Here is a 26658-nt window from a genome sequence, read left to right on the forward strand (position 1 = left end):
GTTTTTATAAACTACGAGAACGGTAACATTCAGTTTAGATATTTATCTGATTAAACCAGTAGATTTGTTGACTAAGCTAAAAGCAACCTTTAAAATGTTGACAGTCACATTAATAAACTTTATGGGATCTGTAACTTTTACAATTGAACTTTCAAACTTGTATTTTAGTGTAAAACTTATAATAGAATGAAAGAATTGCTTTAAGCAAAAATTGCAACAAGAAACACCATTGAAACATTTATTTATTTAAACTTATTTCACAAAAGAAAAACTTAATGTACAAAAGGCGAACTTAATGCCTTCAGGCCATTGATACTTTGGAACATTGGACACGTTAAACCAAATTCAGTTATTGTCTTATTGTGTGTTTTTATTTTATCATAACGCCTTATGTTACGAAGACCGTAAAGTGCCTGACATCTGCCCCGGGGAATTACGGTCATGCAGTAGGCACTCCGGGAGATAAGCAAAAGATTAAGCTACCTCCGCCCAAACCCGGCGCGGATATAAAAGTCGCTAATCCGATACTGAACTGAAGGGAACTTTAAGGCTTTTATGACGATGCTACATTAGTAAGCTTAACAGACCTAAGGAAGGAAGGAAGGAAGTAGTTATTTTACAGATTTTAACGTTTTCAGAAAATGTTTATTTGAAAAAATAGTATTTTTTTGACAATGAAAACTATTGTGATTAAATATGTTTTTTTTTCTATCACGTTGGTGGGAAAACAAGTGTAGGGCCCGCCTGATGGTAAGCAGTCACCGTAGCCTATGGACGCTTGTAACACCAGAGATATAACTTACGCGTTGCCGACCCTTTAAAAACCTGTACACTCCTTTTTTGAAGAACCCCATACTGTTAACCAATTATCGCTTGTTTCTACTGCTCTTGTTTAACTTAAGTTTTTGTCGTTGAAACAGTTCTCACAGTCATCAAACATATTCGACAACATATAAAACGAGTGATCTGGCTTAGTGGGTAGTGACCCTGCCTATGAAGCTGATGGTCCCGGGTTCAAATCCTGGTAAGAGCATATATTTGTGTGATGAAAACGGATAGGTATTTGTTTCTGAGTCATGGGTGTTTTCTATGTATTTAAGTATTTATACTTATATATTGTATATATCGTTGTCTAGGTACCTACAACGCAAGCCTTATTGATATTACTGTGGGACTTAGTCAATTTGTATAATAATGTTCTATAATATTTGTTTATTTATTTAATTATAAAAATGATTGGTCCAACCATAAATACACGGCCAAGTGTGCTGCAATTTACCAAACAAAGTTTCAAACTATCAAGATCAATCATTTCATTCTAAATAATCAGATATCGGAAATAGGTCACAGATCTCTAAAACAATTCCGTTTATCTTATTGATTAATGCTCAGTTAGTTAAGCGACAGTACCCTATAGCAAGTCATTAAGCTCTGCCAAACATAACCTCTGAGGACGAAACGGTATAGTTAATGTTAAAGCTACAGTCAGCCATAACCGACAAAGGTTACAGTATATAATTAACCTTAATGCATTCTAATAAAGTTTACTATTGTGTGTTGTAAAAAATACCCGTGGCAGTCAAAAGGAGCTGCGACCATCCGTCACGGAGAAAATAATGAAGACCGCAGGGAAAAATCCGGCGTTTGCCGATGCTCGTCAAACTTGTAAACAATAGCTTCAGAATGTGGGTCGAGAGGTTCGTTGTGTAATGGAATCCTGACAGCTTTTATCGGAGTCGATTTGTAATCAATATGTTAAGGAAAGAAGAAATTTATTACATACGAGGCGTCAATGGGTCAATTCAATTGAAAGATAGTAGTAGATAGAATATAATAATTCTAACCGTTCTAAGTTCGTTAATATTAATGTAGATTTTAATCGAGATAATTGATATAGTCGAGTACGTAGACAAATAACACGGATTTTACTTATCTATCAGCTCAGGAATTTATATGTAATAATTATTAAGAAAGGGAACAACGTACTTATCTTGAATCTTATAACAGGACTCTTAATGTCACCAAAGTAGTTACAGCCCTATTGATCATCATATCAGCCTTTAATCGCCCACTGCTGAGCATAGGCATCTTTTCGAGTACCTACGCCACTTATCCCGGTCCTGACCCAATCTCATCCAGGAGTGACCCGCAATCTTCTAAATGTCGTCCACCCAACGAGCCAACGAACGTCAATTACTCCATTCGTTTGAAAGCGGCCACCATTCCGTTAACATATTGGCCCACCTGCCATCACTCTGCCTGGCAACATGTCCCGTTCAGCTCCATTTTAGTCAGGTGATGACGTATCCCAGGTCTTGCACCTTCATGCGGCGTCGGATCTCAACATCCCACCAAGCGCAACCCTATTACACAGAGTATAGCAGCGTAACATAGACAATGGTGGAATGTCTCTCAATGCAAGATAACCGGATATCCGCCTACCTCGTCACGTCCTGCGTCTGAACGTGCCTTTATAAACCTTCAAGCCCACTTTAAACCGACGGTGTATTCCAAACGCGGGCGAGTCCAAAGCTCGCATAGTTATTGCAGATCTCCAGCTCACGTTTCGCTGGTGCGTTAAGAGTTTCAAGAGACTCGCCTTGAGTACGCGCAATCAGTAGGCTGAAAACCATGATTACGCTCCTGCGTTTACAATAATGGGCCACTATCTTAATGCTAAGCCTACGCGGCGGCATTTAACCTAGTTACTTAGCGGAATTTATCAAGTTAGAAGATTCTAAACTAGATGCTTCCATTGTGGATTAAATTCGCTGTTCCTCCGTGCAAGCAAATTTAAGGGTTTCATACTTAGAAAGTTTATAGCTTAGCTTATACGTACGAGGGGAGGTACAAATATTCGCGGAATGAAGTAGAAGGAGGTAAAATGGTACAAAACCTTGTTGATACGCAACAAGGTATGAGAACTCTTTAGAAAAAAATATATAAATTTCAATTCAAAGTGTCATTTGTTTTAAAGATATCGTCCTTCGAACAAATTATTTCAGAATAAAGGTGTGACTATGGAGCAAACTGAATATCGTGCTGTGATAAAATTTCTATCGAAGCAAGGAAAACCTCAGCAACTTATAATTAATGACATCAAAGCCGTATACGGGGACCAGTGTCCTGCTAATACCATGATTTACAAGTGGCATGGCCTCTTCAAATATGGCAAAGAATCCATTGAAGACGATCCTCGCCCAGGACGGTCGATTGAAGTTACATCGTCGGATATCATTCAAAAAGTTGAAAAACTCTTACTAGAAGATGCTCGACTTAAAGAGAAACAATGATGAAAATGAGTGCTAGGTGGGTACCGAGAATGCTCAAACCGCAGCAGATGCAACAACGAGTTGAAGCATCGAAGCAATTTTTGAATCTGTGTGGTGACAATCCTACCCACATATTGGAACGAATTGTGATCATTTTGAACCTGAGTCGAAACAAGAGTCTATGCAGTGGCATAAGACCACCACCTCCGTAGAAGTTCAGGGTATCAGACCGGCCGGTAAGGTAATGGCTACGATTTTTTGGGATTCAAAAGGAATTCTCATGATCGACTACAAGGACAAGGGTGTTACCATAACCGGGATATATTATGCAATGCTATAAGAAAGACTACGTGAAGCCATTACAGAAAAAAGGCGGGGAAAACTGTCAAAGGGTGTGTTGCTGTTGCACGACAAAGCACCGGTTCACAAGAGCCATGTTACGACTGCTACTGTTAACAGGTGCGGCTTCAAGTCGCTGGTTCACCCACCCTACAGCCCAGCGATTATTATTTATTCCCAAATTTAAAAAAGAACTACGAGGAAAAAAATGTGACGATGAAGAATTGAAGGAGGCTATTTCAACTCATTTTAAGGGCAAAGTTAAAAACAATTTTTTTGATGGTCTACATAATTTAATTTGTCGATCTGATAAATGCATTAAACTCGAGGGTAAATATATTGAAAAAGAAAAATAATTAATTTCTTTTATTAATTAAATAATAATTAATAAAAGAAATTTATTTAATTTGCAAATACTTCATTCTGCGAATATTTGTACCTCCCCTCGTACCTATAGGATTAGTAACTTGGTAATCTTATTCACTGTAGGCTCTTATAGAAGGCAACTGTAAAGACAAAAAGAGACAAGAAAACGACTTTATTCAAACATTCCATAGAAATGCTTTCAATCTATCACATACGCTTAGTCCGTCGCAAGATAGTGCCACTGCGACTGACAAATGGTTGGCCACAAATCGTCGACAAGCACGATTGACTCGATAGAATGCGCTGTTCAGACTCAGTCCATGCCTATTTTATAAGGTTTTTATTATGGAGGATAGAGGTAAGGAGAGCAATCTACGTGTATGAAAAGTGTCGATCAAAAAACCTTAAATAGGTGGCGCCACGATACATCGCGAACAAAATTTTGACTTAAATAAAAAAAAACAAATGTCCGACAGCAGTGACAACTCACTTCACTCCGTCAATAACGTCTAAGTTCATGTCATGTACTTGTGCTACCCTAGCGCGACCGGAGAGATTTGGATCTATTATTTACAGCTGCCAGCTGGATACTTTAGCAACAGTTCTCCCATAAGAGATTGTTCTCCTTAGCTCTACCTTCCATAGTTTTTATTTTTATACTTTGCGAATGAATTAGCAAAAAACAGTCTAGGTAGAATTCTTTAGATAATTCACGTATTCACTATAATTAACATATTTCATAAACCGAGCATCCATTTTCGGGAGATAAATCTATAATGAAAATTTAAAACCAAAAAATCGGCTAAGAACACGTCGGGCTCAATGTAGGGTTTCGTAGATTATTAGGGAGACCTTTATTCATTTTAAAAGAAAAATTGTGTTAATAATGCGTAAAAAAATATCCATACCTTTTTGTAGTTTTTGTTTTACCATTCTATTGCTATGTATTATTTATGTATCCATGCCAAATTTCGGCTTTTCTTCAAACAAAATCGATACTTTTGACACTGACATATCCAATCCATATCGTATCTAAACCCAATATTTGACGTATCTTAATGTTCGAATCGGGCCGCAACAATACACTATTTAAATACTTTCGTGTTCCTTACAATTCTTCAGAGTTCTCTTTATAGCGATCATTGACTAACTGCTACCAGCGTTGACTCAGCAATCATTACATTTGAACATATTGACATACAAATTAATTAATTCTACATAGAATGGTTGTTCGGCCAAACGTTTTTAGTAACGCAAAAACTTAATTACGATGGAAGCGACTCCGTTCCGGCCGATGGAAATGAGCGACAATGGCGACACGAGCTAGAGTACGCTGTAAGCGGCATTTGAACATAACATTTAACATTGGTCCCAATTTAATTTCATATCTAATCGCAACTTCGTCTGCATAGAATCTTGATTTCCGTGACAAAAACTAGGATCCTCACTCAAACTATCTCCATGCCTAATTTAAATATAAATAAATATTATAGGACAAATTGACTAAGTCCCACAGTAAGCTCAATAAGGCTTGTATTGAGGGTACTTAGACAACGATATATATAACATATAAATATTTATAAATACTTAAATACATAGAAAACACCCATGACTCAGGAACAAATATCCATGCTCATCACACGAATAAATGCCCTTACTTACTTATTTGAACCCGGGACCATCAGCTTCGTAGGCAGGGCCCACTAGGCCAAACCGGTCGTCAAAAATTTAATCTAGCAGTTTAAGCGTGAAGAGGAGACAGAGCCACTTTCGCGATCCAAATATTAATAGTGATACAAACGAGTAGTGTACTGCCATTTTGGTGTAAAAAAACTGGTTAAGTTGCAAAAAATGCATAATACATACAAAGAAAAACGTTAGTATGTTTATTTTTTGCTTCGCCCAAATGAGATTACAGGAAAAATGGTTTGGGAACGGCTAAACTTTTGACCAAACTCGCAGTGCATAGCATGACATAGTAGTGTTGAGTTGCTCACTCGTGAGGCACCTCATTTGTACTACTCATTTTGTTAAATTGTCGCAGAACTTCACACCGCATAAATGTCATACATCACTCCTCAATTAATTTTACTCATTTACTCGCGCCATGCTCGCGCGCATCACACACAGCTCTTACCACTCAAACCATTCAAACACTTCAAATTAAAAACTCTCAGCCTTTCAAACCTTTCAAACTCACTCGCGTTCCTCACAACTCGCAAGAGAGTCGCGAGGCGCTCGGTGCTCGCCGACATTCAAATGAAGAAATGAGTCATTGACGTCATCATACTTCATCGCTCACACTATCAACTGCCCAACTACAAACCTTATTGCAAGGACAAAAGGTCCACCGAGAAATGCGTTGTGTTTGTACCATTCACTCGCCTCACTGTGACATCCCCTCAAAAATCCTTTCAAAATGAAACAATGAATTAGATTTACCGAAAGAGGGAGTGAGACAGACACGCGCCGTGCTTCAATAACACCTCATCGAAAATACGTTAAAAATGAAACACGAAAGAAAACAAGCGTAAGCGTCCGCAAGCTTACATACATATTACGCCATTTTGATCCTAGCATTGCTAAGTTACTTGTCAAAAGCGTAACTTTTTACCGCTCGCTACCAAAGCTGCGCTTGCTCATGCTCTGCTTCTCCCCATTTTAGATTATGCGGATATCAGTTATCCCGATCTTACTGAAGAACAACTAAATAAACTCGAACGTCTTCAAAATCTATGCATCCGGTTCATTTATGGCTTGCGAAAATATGATCATGTCTCCTATTACCGTTCGCAGCTCAAGTGGCTTCCCATACGTTTGCGACGCAATTCGCATATTCTTGCTCACCTGTACGGTATTTTATTCAACCCCTCTACCCCACTCTACTTGAAGGAGCGCTTCAAATACCTCTCTTCTTTGAGATGCTCCCAAAATTATATGCTTGCCCAAATTTCTTCTTCTTCAAAATTCTATAACGATTCTTTTACCTTCAAAGCGATTCGGTTATGGAATGCCCTGCCGTCTGAGATAAGACATGCTAAATCGCTCCCCATTTTTAAGGCTCAACTCAAAATACACTATCTGTCCCTTCCTCAAACTCGTTAATCATTCGATTCAGTCTCTTTGATTCTGTGTTGTGTGAAATATGTATGTATATGTTTATATATATATATATATCATATTTATGTATATATTTATATGTTATACATATATTTGTGCTGTTTTATTTTTTTCCTCTGTTCTGGTTCTCCATTTATATTTGCTACCCTTATACATATTTCTTCCTTACAGTAATTTCTACTACCTGAAGGTTGTCTGGAAGAGATCGCTTTTTAGCGATAAGACCGCCTGTTGTTGCTTAGTTTTTTATGTTAATTACTGTATTTAATCATGTTTTCGTTGTGCACAATAAAGAATATTATTATTATTATTATTATTATTAAAAGCGAAAAATCTAAGTCATCAAAGAACCTACCGAAGAAAGTTTTTTCTCTCTGTCGCACTTGTAATTTCATACGTAAGTGCGACAGCAAAGCAAAACTTCGTGGTTCGCGGTAGGCCTCCATATTTGTTAGCTATTATTGTACTAACGCGCATACCAGTATAACCTGACCTCAAGACTCATATTGCTGGTGTCATGTATAATCTGAATCAATTAGACTGGACAGTGAAATGGTTACTTGATAAGCGATTGAAATGCCAACCAAGTCTCACTGGGCATTTACGAAGCTAGCTTAGAAACAGTTATCGTTTAAGAGACCAAAATATTATTTAAATTATTGAAATATAATATAGTGGCGTACACAAAATATGATATTTTACATTAGTTTATTAATAAAAAAGTAAATATAATTTGTATAGGTGAAATAAACATGTACATTTTAACGATTTGAATTTGTAATACTTTTTGTTAACGTGCTTCGTATAGTATTTCGATCATTTATGATTTTGACATATTTATAGTACAAGAGACTCGAAAAAGTTGTTCGTAATCTTTAGTTGTGTTTTATAAATAGTGATCAGTGACCATTCTTATAATTATACCAAAATAACAATATATTATCATTGTTTTCGCGATAAAATATACCTGTGGGTCTTTCTTTGTGTCTTTTGCATACAAAAATCAAGTGTATATTACACGCCGGTGGCATTACCGCGCGAACGTTATTGAGGCTTTCGTTTGTTATCATAGTACAATGCTATTATTACTGATAAATTATGAGGTGGTAAGTTAGTAATTTCTATATAATAATGGTACAAAAAATATTGGATTTGTTCTCCTTAGTTTGTTAATTGTTTGTTTGGTAGTTTATGGTTAGTATTTATTTCAATATATGTATGTTAAACTTAAAATGATATCAAGTAGCAAGGATTGATACTGAACAATCTAACAATAAAAATAATAAACTGCTAAATTAGAACAAGTTTCATAAAAGCATCAAATTAAGTTGCAATAGGATGTATGTACTTTAACTCCTTAGTTTGATTCTTAAATGTATGTCTTCTGTTGTTAAAGTTCTGTTTTAAACCTCCAGAATTGCACTCCAAGTAAATATTTAAAAGGAAGTTTAGCAATGCCTAAATATGTATTTACATTAAATATTGTTTACTGCCGTTGGAGTTGATGGAATAGTCGATGCTGCAAAAGTGCTAGTACCTCTCCTCATTTGAAGTAAGACATTGTAACACCTCATTTTAGAGAATGAGGTACTCATACAAACTCATTTTAAATTGATGTCCTACCCATCACTATGACATAGTGCTTGATTCATAAAATACTTATATATTTTGATTGGCGATAACACATTTGACTATATTAGTAAATCAGCTGTGGATACGTCGCGGGAAAATTTGAGAGGGAGGCCTTATGGTGGCGTTGCACTAATGTGGAAGAAGCCCCCAAAGAACGTCGGAATAGTCCGATTTATCCATTGACTATACTTAGTTTTTTTTAGCATTAGAAAAAAGGTAAACAACCCTGACGTGTCTTTTGATTTAAAATTATTGAAAAGCGCTTTTAATAATTAGTTTATATTAATTAGGAAAGCAAAAGAATGTAAATTAGCGTATGTATATGATTTTTAATTGTTACATATTTGCTGTCTTTTATTTTTCAAAAGTGTTTTTTTTTTAAATACAAAGACACGTTAAGATCGCTTATCTTCTTTGTAATGCTAAATAACATAACTATAGCCAGCCACCTTACATTTCAAGTTGATGTCTTAAACATACATCTCTTACTGATAAATAAGTATGCGAGAGAAAGCCGACATAAACGCTATCGATCTTTTAGGGCTAGTTTTGAAACGGTAATGGCACTTAACAACATTAGAACATATGCATGATGCTATTTTTGTGCTTAATAACGGTTCATGGTAAACTAAACGAACAAAATGTTACTTACCGCGACATGCAAATTGGAAATTACTAAATAATCGTCGATTTACAATAATTAACTTTATTTAAACTTTCTGGCATAACACATCAAAGTATAGATGACGAACTACACAATAATATAAAAAAGTACCTACTTAGGACGTACAAGAACATTACGGCCAAAAGAATCTGGAATTTCCTGGATTCAATGGGCATTAGTAATGGACTTTAAAGGGCCGTCACAATGGTTCTCTGCTTGGTCCACGTGGCACTCAAAGGCCCACCACACCCCAATAATAATAATAAACAGATGACGGACGCATCAAATAAACTGCCAAGTTTAGCATAAAATTTAATCATAACGTTGTTACATAAATACGTATATGTAATATGGGCCGCTAACATCTTCACCTAAAGTGTCGACGAAAGTTTGAATAGGCGTTTTTATTCAGATAATAAGGAGTACTTTGCCGCAGTATCCAAAGTTTCCCAATTCACCCCAACTCGCTTCATACTTGTAGTCGAAAGCTGAAGCCGAACTTTAGCGAGACCCTTGCCTCGTTAACATGTCAGTCACAAATATTATTACACGAAAACGGTTTGTTTGCCATCGTAAGGGACAATTATTAAGGTCTGGTTCAGCCATTACAGAGTTAGACATAATAATAGGGTAGTTTAGGGGGTGATTAGGAAAATGTAACCACGTGTCAACCGCAGTTCGCTATTCAGAAGGCAGATTCTAAGTTTAAAATCTTGACTTAATATGTCATTGTTATGATACGATCTTGGTACGATTCGAGCGAATAAGTGTAAGCACCATACCTTATAGGAGGACTCGCAGAGCATCTTGCCCCCACCAATAAGTTTTTATGGCACGATTTACGGAGCATTTCGCGCACAGTAGCAAAGCACGTACAATTAATTATACAGTGTGTATTTTTGATATAAACCGCAAACTTAAACTAGACGTCGGTTTTAGTGCTATAAAACTATTCTGAAAGATTTTTTTTTGTATAGTTTTAACTACCTACCCGAGTACAATTAATTTTTGAATTTTTTCGAGTGGCAATGTATTTAGCACATCATCATGGTCACTTGTGACAGATGTGACGTAGCGTCATTCAATGCGACGTTTTAAGTTAAAAACAAAGTAGTTATCCATCGCTTGCTGGATTATTTTATATGGAAAAATAAAAGTCGTCTACTTTTTATAAAACCTTTGAAAAAGTTTTCATCAAAGCCTGAACAAACTACTTTTTTATTATGTGGTCGTATCAAAAATACACAACATTACAATAACAAATCTGGTATAAATTATAGAAATCACAAGCTGTCCTACTAACTATCTTATTGCTATTTTTTTCATTAATGAATCATTTTCTATGTCCAAAACTTTAAATAAACCTTTGGTGAAACGTATGACCATAATTTAATACAGTATCCACAAGTATAACCGAAAATAAGGCTTCATTATTTATACATATATTATCAGCCTTGGGAACAGAAGAAACCATGTGTCACTGTTGTGTGATTATTATTTTAAACTGTTCTTAATTATATAGGAGGTTCATAGTCACAAGTATAACGAGGGACCAAGTGTACAGTTACGACATTTTCGAGGTTGAAACTTTGTAACATTTTTTTTTTAATCCGTTATTCCTACTACTATGCACGCTAGTTTGTGTAATAAATAAAAGAACAGCCCAAAAATCTTATATATCAGTGTTGCGATTTGTTTCCATTTGCAAACCAGTTGTCTATATAATATAGTATATAAAATACTATACAGTATTTTGTGCAAGAGTTACATAGGTAATAAGTAATAACGGCACATAATAAGCGAAGTTGAATTTCGTAAAGGCAGGCCCGAGAAATTTAAAACCACGATTTTTTCAAAGACAGCAGGAAACACCTAAAATGATAAATAGAATCAAAGTCAATGTTAGTTTGTAGATCTTTGCCTAGAAGTCAGCATTTAAAAAATACAACAGGTGCGCTTCTTATGATGTTGATTTCGATCTGACTGACAGCCATTTAACCGACAAATATAGGTAAGTGCTGGAGTAGAAAAGAGTAATTTATGATTGAATAGGTATAAATACTCAATATTATTTACGTTTTGAAAAGCTAATTTTTTAATTTTATATTTATTATCAGTATATTAATTTATTATTCGTTTCAATGTTTATATATTTTAATTAATTTACTCTTATTCATTTTTGCTGACATTAATTATTTTTAATATCTTCTTAATTTTATAATTTAAATTGTTTTGTCTTTTAGCTAATTTTACCATTGTTTCTAGTCGGAAATTATAGTTGTTGTGAATTGTGATTAATTAAAATTATAAAGCTCATCCGGTTTTTGTAAATGTGCATGGCAACTTTATCAATGAATTCATTCATAATTTCTCCATGCAATTTCGAAGCGCACTGTACCTACCTCGTTTTTGCATGTTAGGTTTTATATAGCTGTAAGTCTAAACATTAATTTTTATTTTATACTTTGTATGTTACTAACACACATATGGGCTGTAAATGCCTGAAATAAATGACTATTTAATTTAATTTTAATTTAATTAATATCAAAAAATAAAATTTACAATACGACAGATACCTGAGGTACTATAATCAATGTTATTCACCAGAGCCTGTACCTATTCAGCAACACAATATCAAATCCTATAAAATTTATATTCAATTTGCAACCAATTGCTTCGCGCTCCACCTCACACCATCTCACACCATTATAGTTGTGCTGTTCGTTCGAGATAATGATAATTGATAACCCACACTTTTTAATGTCATAATAATGCCTAAAATACGTGTCTGAAAATAGTCTGGTGTTTGGTTGAAACTGCTATGGGTAGCCTATGCCCATCAGAGTGGCTGGATTATATGAGACTTTTAATCATAGATATCAATATTTACTGACCTACCCCCTATTTTATATTCATAATATTTAGCAAATCTCTGTTAAATTTGTTCCTTTTCTAACAAATACAAATGTCAAATTGATAGATAGGGACAAACGGCTTGTTAGACTTGGCAGTCGTTTATGAATTAGTATTATAGTCCTAATCTCTATCTTGTTAATCGGCAAATTATTTTAGCTAGATATATTTGTCGCCTTTGTTAATAAGTCTCTATGCCGATTAATTTTTGAGAGCTGAAATAAGTATAGTCGTTAAATAGTTCACGATAATTATTAGGTACCTTTCAAACTAGAGAATATCATAACAAAATTGGTCAAATATGAATTGTCTGTTGAACTTAATTTAAAACTTACGAAGTTTGTTATGGTCCAGCTATCCTGACTTCACTACCGCAAATCGGATATCGGTTATTGCACGTATGAACAGACAGCTCGTTTCCGATGACCGCCCGCTAACTAGCAGGATCGCAGCGCTGTGGTTGAACCAAATATCGGCTCAAACCGATTTTTGCACTCGGAAATTACAGCCGATGTTGTTTATATTTTGATGTTGTTTTAGCTTCATTCGAACTTAGTCCAATGTACTTAATATGCTCCAAAGAAGCGAAAATGGGTTGTTCATAAAAAAACATGGAGGTATCTTGAAAACTAAGGAAAAATATCACAAGCAATTTGGTCAGATGTTTAACTTGAAATTGATAATTTAATATATATAAGGAAATGCGTATTTTTTAGCATTTAGATTTTATTCTAGAAAGTTTCTAGACTTGTATTTTTATACAATTTTGGTGTTTGACGATCCTTTTGTGAAATTCAAGTTTGACATATCTATGTTTTTTAAGAACAATAATAGCTGCATCAATAAATTGCTCTGATATTAAGATTAAGATGATATTTGTAAAACTTGACAATTTAAAAGTTCTTATTGCTAGGCCTATTTGAATAAAGAATATATTTACTCTGACTTTGACTACCCTCATGGTCCAGTCATCCTAACGTTCACTACCACAAATCGGATATCGGTTATTGCACGTAGCAGTAGGCAGTTCGTTTCCGTCGGGCCGCAAACTAGCAGGGCCGCAGCGCTGCGGTTGAAGCAAACACCGCCTCAAACCGATTTTTGCACTCAAACATTAATCGATTCAATTTGACTTTGAATGCTTGGATAATGTTGATGTCTGATCTCGATTATACCAATACAAAGAAGTAAGTTGCTTATTTTCTTGACAAAATTTAGAATGCACTTCATGGTTTACATTTTTTTTAACCTTTTTAAAAGTTTGAACACACGAGAAAACAACCCTTTGAAAAAAAATGGCTACATAATGACATGTTCTCGGCGATAGCGCAAGCGGACAAAAAAAGAATATACATACAAGTGGGCTTAAAACGCTGCCTTACGTAAATCCGTAGCGATGATATTTATACCCTGACCCATATTCACATTTTCCTGTTTCAGACTTGATGTTATTTCTGTGCAGATAATATTTAATACTTATAACAAATAAGCTACGTTCTTGAGGCTAGACGTGGAACCATAAGTCTCCCATTCCAATAAATTGTCGAAAGGATCTGTACATATTCGCATCGGCTCCGCACACGCATCCCAAATGAAACCAGTATTTTAATATTACGTGGCAAGGAAATTAAAAAAATATGTCAAAAAAAAATATGCATTCAAATACTTATGAACTTGTAGTTGCTCTGCCGAATTCTTTAATATGTATTATATACAAATAACTTTCCACTCTCGTAAATCCATACTACGCCGTAGGCGTCTACGAACTGCTACGAATGGAGTTTCACTTGAAATATCCGTAGGTAAGTGATAAGTTAGAGCCTCCGCAGTGCTTGCCGCACCAGTTAGAAAGCTTGTACAATCAGAAACAGAAGTAGCTACGGACAGTGGATCAGAATTATACATAACCACGTATATGAATACACATTATAATGTACACAACTGTGTTATTCAACTTGCCTAACAACACTCTAAATTCGTCAAGTAGCTAAAGAAACTAGTCATAAATTAAGCCCTGACAACGAGCAGGGCCCAAAACAATTCTATACATAAAAGTAGAAAGTAAGTAGGTAAATGTTTTGGCTTTCAGCGATTAGTCCTGCGGGATAAGTACTGTTTCCCATTACAAGAAAGACTTATATTAATTGACAAATCATATAAGTTACGTCTTTTCATTTCTGAAACCAAAGAAGTATAGGGAGGGATTATTTATCGAGATCCCGCCAACTTTTAATAGTGCCATTGTCTACACTGGTAACTGGCAATTCCTAAACCTAATTGCAACGTTATACGATCAATAAATATTGTAATGGTTAGTACACTGCCTCCAGGTGAAATCAAGTGCTCACAGCATCTTAGAAACAAAACCCCGTAACCCGTAACTTATACTCTCAGTTTCTGCATTATTTATTTAGTTTAACTATTTAAATGTATTTTTGTTCTCACTAAGCCACGTATTCACTATAAACATTTTAGTTTCAAAAAACAGGTTTATAAACAATGTTTCGTAATGAGTACCATATATTTTCTGAGAAACTTTGTTTACCAAAACTGTTTCTAAACAAAATTGTTTAAAGTGAAAAAAAAAGAGTTAATTCAATCCAATTTATATAAAATATTCTTCCCATAGTACCTATAACATTTTATGATCCAAGTAAAATATGGTTCCGCAACATATCAACCATGCTTCCGATTGTACCCATAATATTTTATGATCATAGCTCTAAAATAACCTTATAAAATAAAATACTTATAAATCAACACAATAACATATAATGTGAACCCTCCTCTAAACTTCATTTCACCGTTAACTCCACAACAAACATACCGAAACCTTCCAACAGTATACCTGCCACAGAATACGCGTAACGAAAGTACACTGCTCACCACATCTTCTTGTTATAAATATATAGTCTAAAAGCTTACGCATTGCAAGAGGGTTCACCAAGCTAATAAGGCTTTGCGCGCTAAGCCGTTTGCTCATTTAGTCAATCTGTTAGCAGATTTCCCGATCGGCAAGTTAATGGAGTAAACATCAGTATCGATCTAATTAATGGGATATAAATTTCATCGATGATGGTAGTTCTTGTTTCTCGAAATATTATGACTTTTACGTTCCTGTTATACAATAAATTTGGATGAAATAGATTTAGGGAAGTACGTTGCAATATTTTACTGAAAGTAACTTTCATAAAATAACAAGTCCTTCATTTAATATTAATATCTTCAATTATTATCCAGCTTCGGAAAGTGAAATAAAATATTTTATTTTAGTACGAATAGCTCCTCAAGTTCTGAGGAAAGTAAACCGATCTCGAACAATAAAGATTAGAGCGCCGTTAGAAGGTATCCGGTCGTTGGAAAAATAGATTTATTTTTCTTACAAATGCTGGAAAAACAAGTTAATAACGAGGCTCCTAAATCTACTACTAGTATATGCCCATAGCAACGTCCGCCTGAAAATTGTTAGGTTATGTCACTTAAATACAAACTTCAACTTCTTATTCCAACCTTTTTGAGGATAATCTTGAGGGGTTATAAACTACAATATACCTATATGTATGCCAAATTACTTACTAAAACTAATTTTGACTGATTTTGCTTGAATATCTATTCATCTAAAAATATATTTTGTTGAGTTAGTATAGTATTCATATGGATAAGTGTATAGTAGCGTTAGGAAAAATTACAGTAAGTACGTTTTTCACGTCAAGTCATTATAAAATTTATAAATGTGTAAGATTACTCTATCCTTACAGCTTTTTGTTTTGGAAGTCAGTATTTATGAATTATCGTTTCCTGTTTTCTATTACGAGCACCATTATGTTTAATCATGGCTGGATATGATTTATTATCTGTCAGGCCAAAACAAACTGAATAGTCAGAGCGTTCACGATAAATTTCTAAAAAATTACACTTGTTTTAGTATTTAACTATTTAATATACGGACAGTGAAATATAAATAAGATGACTTCCCTAGTAACTTAACGGCGCGACGCTTTATCAAAAACTTCTTTCATTCTTTGATTTTAGCTAGACACCAACTTCTGAACAGAGGCCTTCACCAATCTCCACTATGACCGGTCAAGTATACAACCCCCATCCAATAGATTAAGTCTGTCTTGTATCTGCGTATCACGGTACATAAATACGGGATGTAATAAATTACATAATTCGCTTTTAGCTATTTTTTATTTCATCTGCGTTGAATACATAACATCCTTAAGTAACTAAGCTTGTACTTTCCCGGGTCTCAAAATATCTCCTTATCAAATTTCTTGTAAATCGGTTAAACTATTTAAATAAATTGATTTATTGTCATGTTTCTGCTTATTCTTTTGTATTGCATCTTAACAATACTGTTAGAAAAACTTGGACATCTTAATTAAAGTAATTATAAGCTACTGCAATCAATACAATATTCATTATCCACCATTTTATCATGATTTGCCTGCACCCTTGCTATAAAATCAAATAACATCATCACAATTTTCAAAACACCAATTTAAATATACAAATTAGGGTTAGAAGCTAAATAAGAATTTGTAGGGAATTAAAATAAGGGCACGTATTCACTATAAACAATTTTGATTGTAAACAGTGTTGGTAAACAATGTAATAAATAAACCTTGTTTCTAAACAAAAATGTTTACCCATAGTGGATTACGTGGCTTAAATCTTTAAGTATATGCCGATTTCAACTGGATAGGTACTTTTTGTTTTCTTTCAAAGTGTCATCCAGTTAAACCTAATATAACTAAATAGATCGAGAGGCCGCTAAAATTCATGACCAACGTCATATTTCCGCTTGTTATCATATCAACTTATTTTTATAAAACAGCACCTTACAGACATGGCGGGTGTTTCTAGAATAACCACGTCAGTTAAGGCCTTTAAGACAGGGGTCGTATCTCACAAATGGACGCTGCTTATAACACAATACGTCTTATACGTCACGACCTCTGCCCTTTAGTTCCAAGATAACGAAGAAAAACGTCTAAACAACTGAGAGATAACAAACGTTTCGCACTAAGGGGAACCCATTTTATTATATTGGTTGAATGACGTAATTACGTTGAGTGTTTAATAAATAAAGTACCAGGTATGAGGGGAATTTCTTATAATATTGAGTGTCATATTTATGTGATTAATCGAAGGATAGGAAGGTTCTGAATGAGGCGTTTTTCTAGAATTATTTACCTAAAACGGACACCTTAAACTACCTAAATCACGTTAGGTGCGAAAATCGTACAAAAACAATTTAATTGTGATATGCAAATTTATTGGTGTTTATGGGAAACAACCTGCAATTTCATAGGCTTAACGGGCCACAAAACGCTTTGTGAAGTGCAATTAACAGTTGGCAATACTAAAATAATACTAGCGTTGATTCCCGTTTAACCAATTTTGAAACACGTAGCCATTCGTTTTCATTTTTGGAACATTGTAATGAATAACATAGGCACAGTGCAATTATATTATAATTCAGATTAAGATATACGTCCCTGGTGGGCACCAGTCTCCTCTCTTGCTTGAGAGATGCTATACGCTGGCCAAAAGCGAGTTAGAGACTTCACATGCTCCTGTGAATTTTTTACGCGGATGCGTAGTAATAAGTACCTACCTAAGCCTAAAGTGCTCACTTCATAGTCTCCAATCTCCATACATAGATAAAACCCCATCTATAATAAGTTTTAAGCGAGATTTAAGATTATAAGTATTAACTTTAAAGCAAGTTACAAAATTATTAATTGGCATACCTTACATAAAATTTATTTTTATTAAGTAATAAAACTGATGTATGGAGTGAGCTCTTTAAGCTTACTAGTTTGTTATTTATTTACAGCGGAAGAGACATAAGTTAATATAATGTGTAAAGTAGACAAACTAAATTCTCATGAAGCTTCAGCTAGCATTGCAACCTACACCCCTCGTTAGACTGCGCTTATACAACTTTAGCATAAAACACTATTACCTACTCCTACTCATTAACACTACGCTTCAAAACAGATTAAATAACTACGAAGAATATACCGTTGAACATCTCTAGTTGCGGCGCTTTCCGAGAGGCGTGGAACAATAGTCTACGCTAAAGGCGTTAATAATAAATGAGGAAGCGTGGAAAACATTTCAATTTATGTTGCTTTGCTATACAGAAAAAAACGGTTGATATAAACCTTGACACATACATATACAGAAGCAATAGAATACCTTTTCACATTACCCATTCGTAAAAGGGCTTTGTCTTCCCTGCTAGGAAGGATCAATGTGGTACTTTTCTTCCTTGCTAAGAGGGATCAAGGCACGTTTCTCTTCTAGGAGTCTATTTTTAACTTTTTTACGCAACGGTTCTGTTTTTGCAATTAAGGCCACGGAACCCTTAAAACCAGTATTTTAAAATAACTTTACTAATATTTTAGTAACCTCCCATCTCTTATTAAGTCCCGTGTTTTATTCATAAAAGAACAAAAAGTCAATATTCCGTTTAAAAGGCGAACAAAAGAATTCGGTTGCTTAAGGCGCTCCGAAGTAACTCAGGTACACGCCACGAAAAAGTATTTCACTTATTTCTTTAAGATGCCACATATCTGACGAATAAAGTCAATCGTTGGCGTTTCAGTCTTCCAATAAGCTTAATTGGTAGATCAAATACAACGATTTGCAGGAAATTTTATCTGGCAGCTTGAACTGTTAATTAGCTATCTACTACTTTCCTTGGACATTGTGAAACAGGCCCTAAACAAGATATTGTTTTCAGGTACCTATTAACATTAAGTACATGGGCATATAGAAGATACATATCTATTGGTACATAACAACAAGTTATACTCGAATACGTAGATACGTACATTTCAAAAAATTTAGTTAAAAACGTTAAAAAAATAAGTTTGTTTTCACCAAGCGATTAACGCAGACACTTGTAAATTAGGAATCATTTTCGTTAAAAAACATCTTATTTTGATTTCATTTTAAGTTATATGTAAGTATTTTCGGTGGCATGCTGTTCTTTCCGTTTGACAACACCGTAACTTGTGCCTCGCTTTTTGTCAAACAACTACTTAACAACCATGCACAATAAATAACTATATAACTACATTGTATATATTAAGTGTGTTGGAATAAAGTTTAAACGTAAATGAGTATACCCAATTTTTTATACTTAACCGTGACTTTAGAAGGAGTCAGGGAGACTTGTACCATTTCATCGACATTTTTTGCAATAATATGTCATACCCGAACAGGTATAGTTAGATGATATTGTAGTGCTAATAATAATAAAACATTTATTTCAGACAGAGCTCATATAATTTTGTTACTAAATATTAAAAAACTAATTATTAATTTATTTACTTAACTAGCATTACAATAAAAAAATAATAATAAGCATAACATACAGTCAGCAGTGTTTGACAACATGCATGGACGTCCACCGGGCTAACATAGGGTTGTCCCACCGGTTAGCAAACACGCTCAAGATGCGATTGGGACTAACAAGAAAATTGTGATAAAATAAATATTGACATTTCAGTACTTTTCTTTAATAAAATGGTTCAAGTCTCCCGGGCTCCCCCTACCCTGCCTCGGCCTAATATGGACTTGTTAAACTCAGGTAATAAATCCGCGACTCGCAAGTAACAGCGTTAAGTTTCGATCGCTCCTGGACTTCCTGGAGTCATTAATATCTGTTACAACGTTGGCTGCCGGTGTTGTCCCTGGAGAGGATCGATTCGCCCTGTTGTTGTTTTTTTTTATTATGTTAGATTGGGTACCGTGACGTGCATCTTCACCCTGGAGGTAAAATTTGCCCATTGAAAAAAAAATACGTAACGCGTAATTTGATTACTGTTTACTAATGGTGTACACTGTGCCTCTTTCTTACTGTGCTTCTTTTGATATTCACGAAAATCACGAATAAAGAAACTATAAATATAAAGAACCTATCTACCACCATAAATAAGGTAACTCGTAAGGTATACATCTATAGTCCTTTGTGGCCTGAAAATAAATTAATTTTGATTTCTTTTTTTTTGATAAACCCCTCAATAAATTTTACTTGTTCATCTATTTTATTAAAAAAAAGTTCCGATTTTCAATAACAATATGCTATATATTTAACATTTCAACATGTTTCTTAAAAGGAAATGAAAAACGAAACCAAAAGTCCAATAAGGAACTTCATTTCTGCTCGAACAAATTGTGCTATTGGTAAATATTTAACTAACTCCAAAAAGGTCTTTCGCACCCTACGCGAAAATCAAAACATTTCCGGGTAAATAATAAATACTGCGTCAAAAAACTGCGGGAAAAGGGTTAATAACAAGCTGTTTATAAGGAGTAATAATACAGGTAGGTAACCCGCCTGATGGCTCAATTCGAACAATGCTTATAAGATCTCACAGCAGTACGATACCGATCTGTCAGTATACAAAGTGACGTTTGTGTTTGAAGAAATGTCACTTTTGACACTCGCAAATCGGTATCATATCGCTGTGACATCTTATAAGCATTGCTCGAATTGGGCCGTGATGCTACGTCCGGAACGTGTGCATGAATTATTTACTAAATTACTGCGCTTTGCTGATGTGGGTTAAGTACTTACCGTGCCTTGGGTTTTGTGTACGCAGCAATTTCGCGCACGCTATTAATATTACTGAATAAATATTTAAATGATACCTACTACATTCATTAAAAATACAAAACAAACCAAAACCTCAATATCTTAAAAACACTAGTCAGGAAAACGAAGAGCGGTGAGTTTTTTTTACGAACCAAAATGGGGTCAAAAATCGATCCAGCAAACGGGAGTATACTCTGCGGACAGCGCAGCAGTTACTGATTTAGGTAAATTTTACTAAGGCTTTCACCGTACAACATATATGAAGTAAAAAGTTTGAACTAAGTCCTTTTTAGGGTTCCGTAGTCAACTACTTACAATTTCTCCACTGTTAGTTTTAACTTAATTTCTTAAGCACACTGTCATTAAAACTCAAGATAGGTTATAGGCGTTCCAAAATTGAAGCCTTATTTGGTCAGCAGATTGCTATTTTGCTGGGCAACTAGTTTTTTCGCTGTGTCAGTGTTTAGGTTGGGTTAGTATTATTTGCTGATCGTTTAAATACCAACCTTATAAAAACCTCTTAAAAAGTAAACACACTCGTCAGTAAGCATATGCAAAACCGACAAACGTCGCGCCAATCGAGCTGCGAGTATATTGCGCAACTTTTCTCATTACTGCAGTCCCCAGAGCTTTACGCATGGCGACTCGTAAACATAAGCTACGTCACGGCGTTTTGCTTAAAAGCAACAAAGATATTGTACTAGTAATACTCTTAAATTATTCCGGAAAACGATTTTGACGAAAATTTAGTTTTGGGTACATGCTGTTATCGTATACTGTACTTTTCTTTCCACAGACAACTAATACTCATCGAGACAATTCTAAAAACCCCAAACACAATAAGATCAAGGCAAGTTAAACAAAAGCTTGTAAAAGTGACCAGTTATGATAATGAGTGACTTCCCAAAATATCATCATCTTCCTCGCATTATCCCGGCTTTTTGCCCCCGCTCATGGAAGCCTGGGATTTGCTTGGCTAATATAATTGAAAAGTTTGAGAACTACCTATTTAACAGACATTCTGTATTTTTACTAGTAGCATAACATTAGTAAATCATTTGGATGAATAAACTTATCATGATTATCTTAATTAGATTTAATTAATATAACAGTGTTTTATCTACTTTTGTGTTAATCATTGTTAGTGACCTTTATTTTTAATGTGCAACTTGAATTCAATACTAAACGCCACGTCTTCAAAGGGCTCATTACAAAATAGCGCTATTTTTCAAATTTGCACAACAAACCGGAGCCCCGCAAAGTCGGAAGTCACGTTTCGTATAGAAAATGTAACAATGCTATTCGACGTATTTTTGCTCGAAGAGCCTGAGGAAAACAAGGAAATTGGGAAATGTGACAAAATGATCTACGAAAATAACAGTTTGTACCTAATATGGATACTTGTGAGACAATCATTGCTTTATATACTACTTTCTATATGAAAGACACAGTAGACATATAAGAAGTAGTCTATGGGATCTGGCAAATTTGAATGTTAAGGTTAATCCTGTAAGCATTGCTGTTTAAGCAAAAATACCTACAGTAAAATTTTCTTAGTGTACTAAGCCGTACACATATATTACTAAACTGCAATTTTCAACTTGATAATTGAACAGTTTTATGATCTGATATTAGCATAAATATAAATTTTAGTGTTCTAAAATCATCCCCAGTTTTAGTAAACATTGTACTGCCCTTCACGCGCGATTGTTATAGGTCTACTGCGTGTATTTTCTAATACGACCACATATTCTAAGGGTAATTAGAATAGGCCTAAAGTAATTAACTTTCATAGGTTTTACTTACTAAAAAAATATGACTAATTTTTCCTTATATAATAATTCAGCACGCAATGTAGATATCATTACTTTGTTTTTATTCAAAATGTCGCACTTACGGTCGCACAACCTATCACAAGTACGCAATACTCGTACATAGCCGTTCGAAAAAAAAAGGTAATTTCCTTCTGTTAGAACTTTAACTACTTAAATTAAAAAAAACCTTTAAAACTCGTTTAATAGCATTGAAACGTACGCCTCGTTTCGGTTTGCGATTGTATCAAAAACACACGCTCTATGATCCAAATTCCTACTAGTCCGGAATTTGTTCGCAAACACGGTGGCCTTATAAAAACACAAGTTCATTCCGTTAGCACATTTTGGTACTGCACCCAACGTTGTCTAATCTCATTCTTCATTAATTATTCTATTTATTCACACGGAAGCCAACTCAAGAAACCTTTCTAATTAACCGGTAAAATATTTTACGGCAGACATCATGGCTTTAGTACAATGCAAAACGAGAAATATAGACACCTCTAATTTTAATAAAAAGATAATATCACCAGAAGGCCTTAATGGTGATCTGTGATCTCGATTCTTCGAAGCCATACAATATTTCCGACTCGTACGTATGTAATGTAGGCGCCAATCTTTATTTAATGTTCTGATGAGGATAATCTTTCGGATAATTTGGTAACACGAAACTGCCAATCGATTGAGACGTACCGGTGATAAATAAATTTATTTATTTGGTAACACGAAACTGCCAATCGATTGAGACGTACCGGTGATAAATAAATTTATTTATTTGGTAACACGAAACTGCCAATCGATTGAGACGTACCGGTGATAAATAAATTTACATAGATACTTGCCGACGTACAGTAAAACTTACGTTTCGCAAATACTGAATCGATCCGAATGCGAATATTAATTTGAATTCAATCTTACTAATAAAGTGTTTAATGCATTTTATTTCCAATCTAATTCAAAATCATCAAATTCCTATGCTGAAATTGTTTCCGTATGATCACTGAAACAATCGGTGTTCGTTATTGATTAATACTGGCACACTTAATCAGTGCAATCAACTTGTCTTTAGCTACGTTGTACCTGGCTATAAGTAAAAAATAGCAAAAAAATAAGTGTCATATCCCTAGTGGAAACTAAGCTTAAATAAATGTAGGTACCTAACACCAATATTTCAAACATTTGGGTAGGAAACAATAATTATTAAAATAACTAATTTCATAGAATCATTAATGATTGATTGGTTTTGATATGAATTGTCGTTGTGATTATAGGTAAGTTTTAAGTGACTAAGTTCAGATTAAATTTTGCGTGAGTAACTTTTTTTTTTATAATCTCGAATACTATCTACTAATGCATTGGGATAACGCGGCTACTCTCGTATAGGATTATAATCTAATAATTTTATTGCGTAAAATATTGTAAAATATCTAATGAAATATTAAAATTTCATTATTTATTTTATACTGTAAAATGTCTCATTATGTATGTAGGTACTTTACATATTTTGTAGATTCCGTCTAAGCTAACTTTTAACCAACTTGAATAGAACAAATGAGGAACGGTCATTATAAACGCCATATTTTCTTTGAAATTTGACCTTAGCTATGACATTTCCACACTCTGTCACTACAATTTCCATGCAGAATTAGCTTCGTCTGACTCTAGTCATATGACAAATGTGGTGTTTAGTAGGTAGTCATACATACATACATGGCTCAAAAAGATCGAATCTACATTGAATATATCATGGCTTATACGTGCCAGATATTTGTTTGTTAAATGTCCCATGAATGGAAATAATTTAGTGACATTTGTAAGCTCAGAACAACGTAAGATGTTACAAAGGCCTATTGTGCGCGCCAGTGCTCACCGCATGTCTCTAACCGACGTGAAATTATTTTCGTTATTCTCCTTCCCACCAACTCCAAATAAATATTCTTATTTTCCGCCTCAAAAGAATAATTTATTTTCTCCACCTGTTTACTCCTTTCTCCGAGCCGAATTTTAAATTTCATGGAACCGTTTCTTTTTAATATTCAATAAAAAATATATTCGCTCAGAAACACGTGTTCTGAATTCTGATTCTGCATTAATTTTGATGAAATATTGGAGTAACGGCAAACGAGTCCTCATTCATAGTCGCGTCTTAATGTTGATCTTTGACCTTTTACCTTTGGGTATGTTTAGTGTCGGCAATCGGAACCGGGAGATGTATCGGTGTTGCGTCAAGTGTTGAGAGGCTGTTGAAATCGATTTAGTGTTGAAATAGGTCAGGACAGGTAGCACTAGCCCTTCGTAGCTCCACAAGTACCCGTCGCTGCGGCATCGGCGGCTCCGCAGCGCTCGTCAACATTTTGACCGAAATCTATTACTGTACCATTCGTAAATAATGTAGCGGCATTTACGCCGACTAATATCGATCTCGTGACGCAAAGTTCATCGATTTCACATTAAACTACAAAGTTAGTAAGAAAACCTCACCTGTGATTTTCGTGGTAGGGAACGTTCATGTTAGTCCAGTTAAGTAGGGGTTAGACGGGCGCGGGGTCGCACGCGGCGGCGGCAGGCGCGCGCATGGTCACACACAGCACAGCACGGCACGCGGTCGCGGAGGCGAGCGCGGCGCGGTCTCGCGGCGGTACGGGCGGGCGTTCGGCGCGCGGCGCGGCACGGACTGGCCCGGGCGGGGGCCTCCGCCCGCGCCGCCGCCCGCGCCCTAAATTCGCGTTACAGCCGCCGCACAATAATTGTCGTACAGCTGCAGCCGCGACGGCCGCCTATCGATTCGCTCCGTAACGTGTACGTTTCGTGAAAGTAAAAAGTTAACTCGATCGAATACAATGCGGTCTAAGCTGTTTCCAATTAAATACGAACCCGCTTTCTGGGCGTAAACGGCTAGAAAACTTATTTTATGAGTTCCTCAACTCTCTTCGACTATTCTCCCTATAGTCATGTTTTTTTTTTTATCTAAGCTGACACTAACTTTAGTTTTCAAGATAACTTTAAACTTAAATACCCAACTTTGGTTAAAGTTGCAACTATTCCCTGACCGCATAAAAGCTTTCCGTGGTAACCTGACAACGGTTACGGATGGCATGACAGGCTATACTACGCTGCTACGGCGCTACGCCGCTACGTTGCCGCTGCTACGAATGCTACGACGAGTGTATATGCATGGATTATTTGCCAAGTCGTTGGAAACTTGAACCGTATACTAAAAAAACATTCATAGAAAGTTATTTTTAGTTTTTATTCAATATTAATATTTTACTCATTAAAAGCAATTAAATGTTACCTAAAAAAATATACTGAACGGAATGAATACATTTTGTGTACCGTTCCTTACATAATATATGCGCAAGTGAATATTTCAAATGAGTAATAGACGAATGTTAAATAGCCAAAATGTCACATGATTAGCGATTGTTGCTTAAAAGCAGCTGAATCTCATGTCCAGTGATTTGTGTACTTACGAGGGCTTCATTAAACTTGTTGTTAAAACGAAATGTCTCTTAATAGAGTAAAGCAATGAAACAGAGCAGTTGGACCAACTGTTTAGAAATGAATTGAATTTACTCACAACATGGTTGTAAAAAGCTGATACTCTATTTTTTTAATATTCCTGTGACACCCCTCGGCAAGCCTCTCAGACGTCTCAGAAGGCCTCTTAATTAAAAAAATCTGTTGACATTCAAATTAAGCCCCAAGCTATGATACGATACTGAAACAACGCCAAGCCTATGTATAGTATTGATTGGATTCTCATGATTACCCGACGAAGATTATAACGGAGGACTGTTTTTATTTATATATATTTGGTTTATTCATATAATACAGTACGAGATAGCAACGATGCAGAAATAGAGAGGCGTATTGAACTTACTTGGAATAAATATTGGAGTCTAACGGATTTATTTTAAA

General features: G+C 35.1%; 1 protein-coding gene across 5 annotated transcripts in view; it reads right to left on the reverse strand.

Moving 5' to 3' along the window:
- The window catches only part of LOC133527706 (sodium channel protein 60E), a 269985-nt gene extending 243889 nt beyond the window's left edge, over positions 1–26096 (reverse strand). For 4 of the 5 annotated variants that reach the window (XM_061864841.1, XM_061864840.1, XM_061864842.1 and 1 more), the window contains exon 1: positions 25219–26096. The gene's annotated coding sequence lies outside the window, so the exon portion shown is untranslated. The remainder of the gene's footprint in view (positions 1–25218) is intronic. The other variant, XM_061864843.1, reaches the window with a different exon arrangement.
- Positions 26097–26658: the final 562 nt, after the last annotated feature.

This window comes from Cydia pomonella, chromosome 18, assembly GCF_033807575.1.
Source record: "Cydia pomonella isolate Wapato2018A chromosome 18, ilCydPomo1, whole genome shotgun sequence".
Lineage (NCBI taxonomy): Eukaryota > Metazoa > Arthropoda > Insecta > Lepidoptera > Tortricidae > Cydia > Cydia pomonella.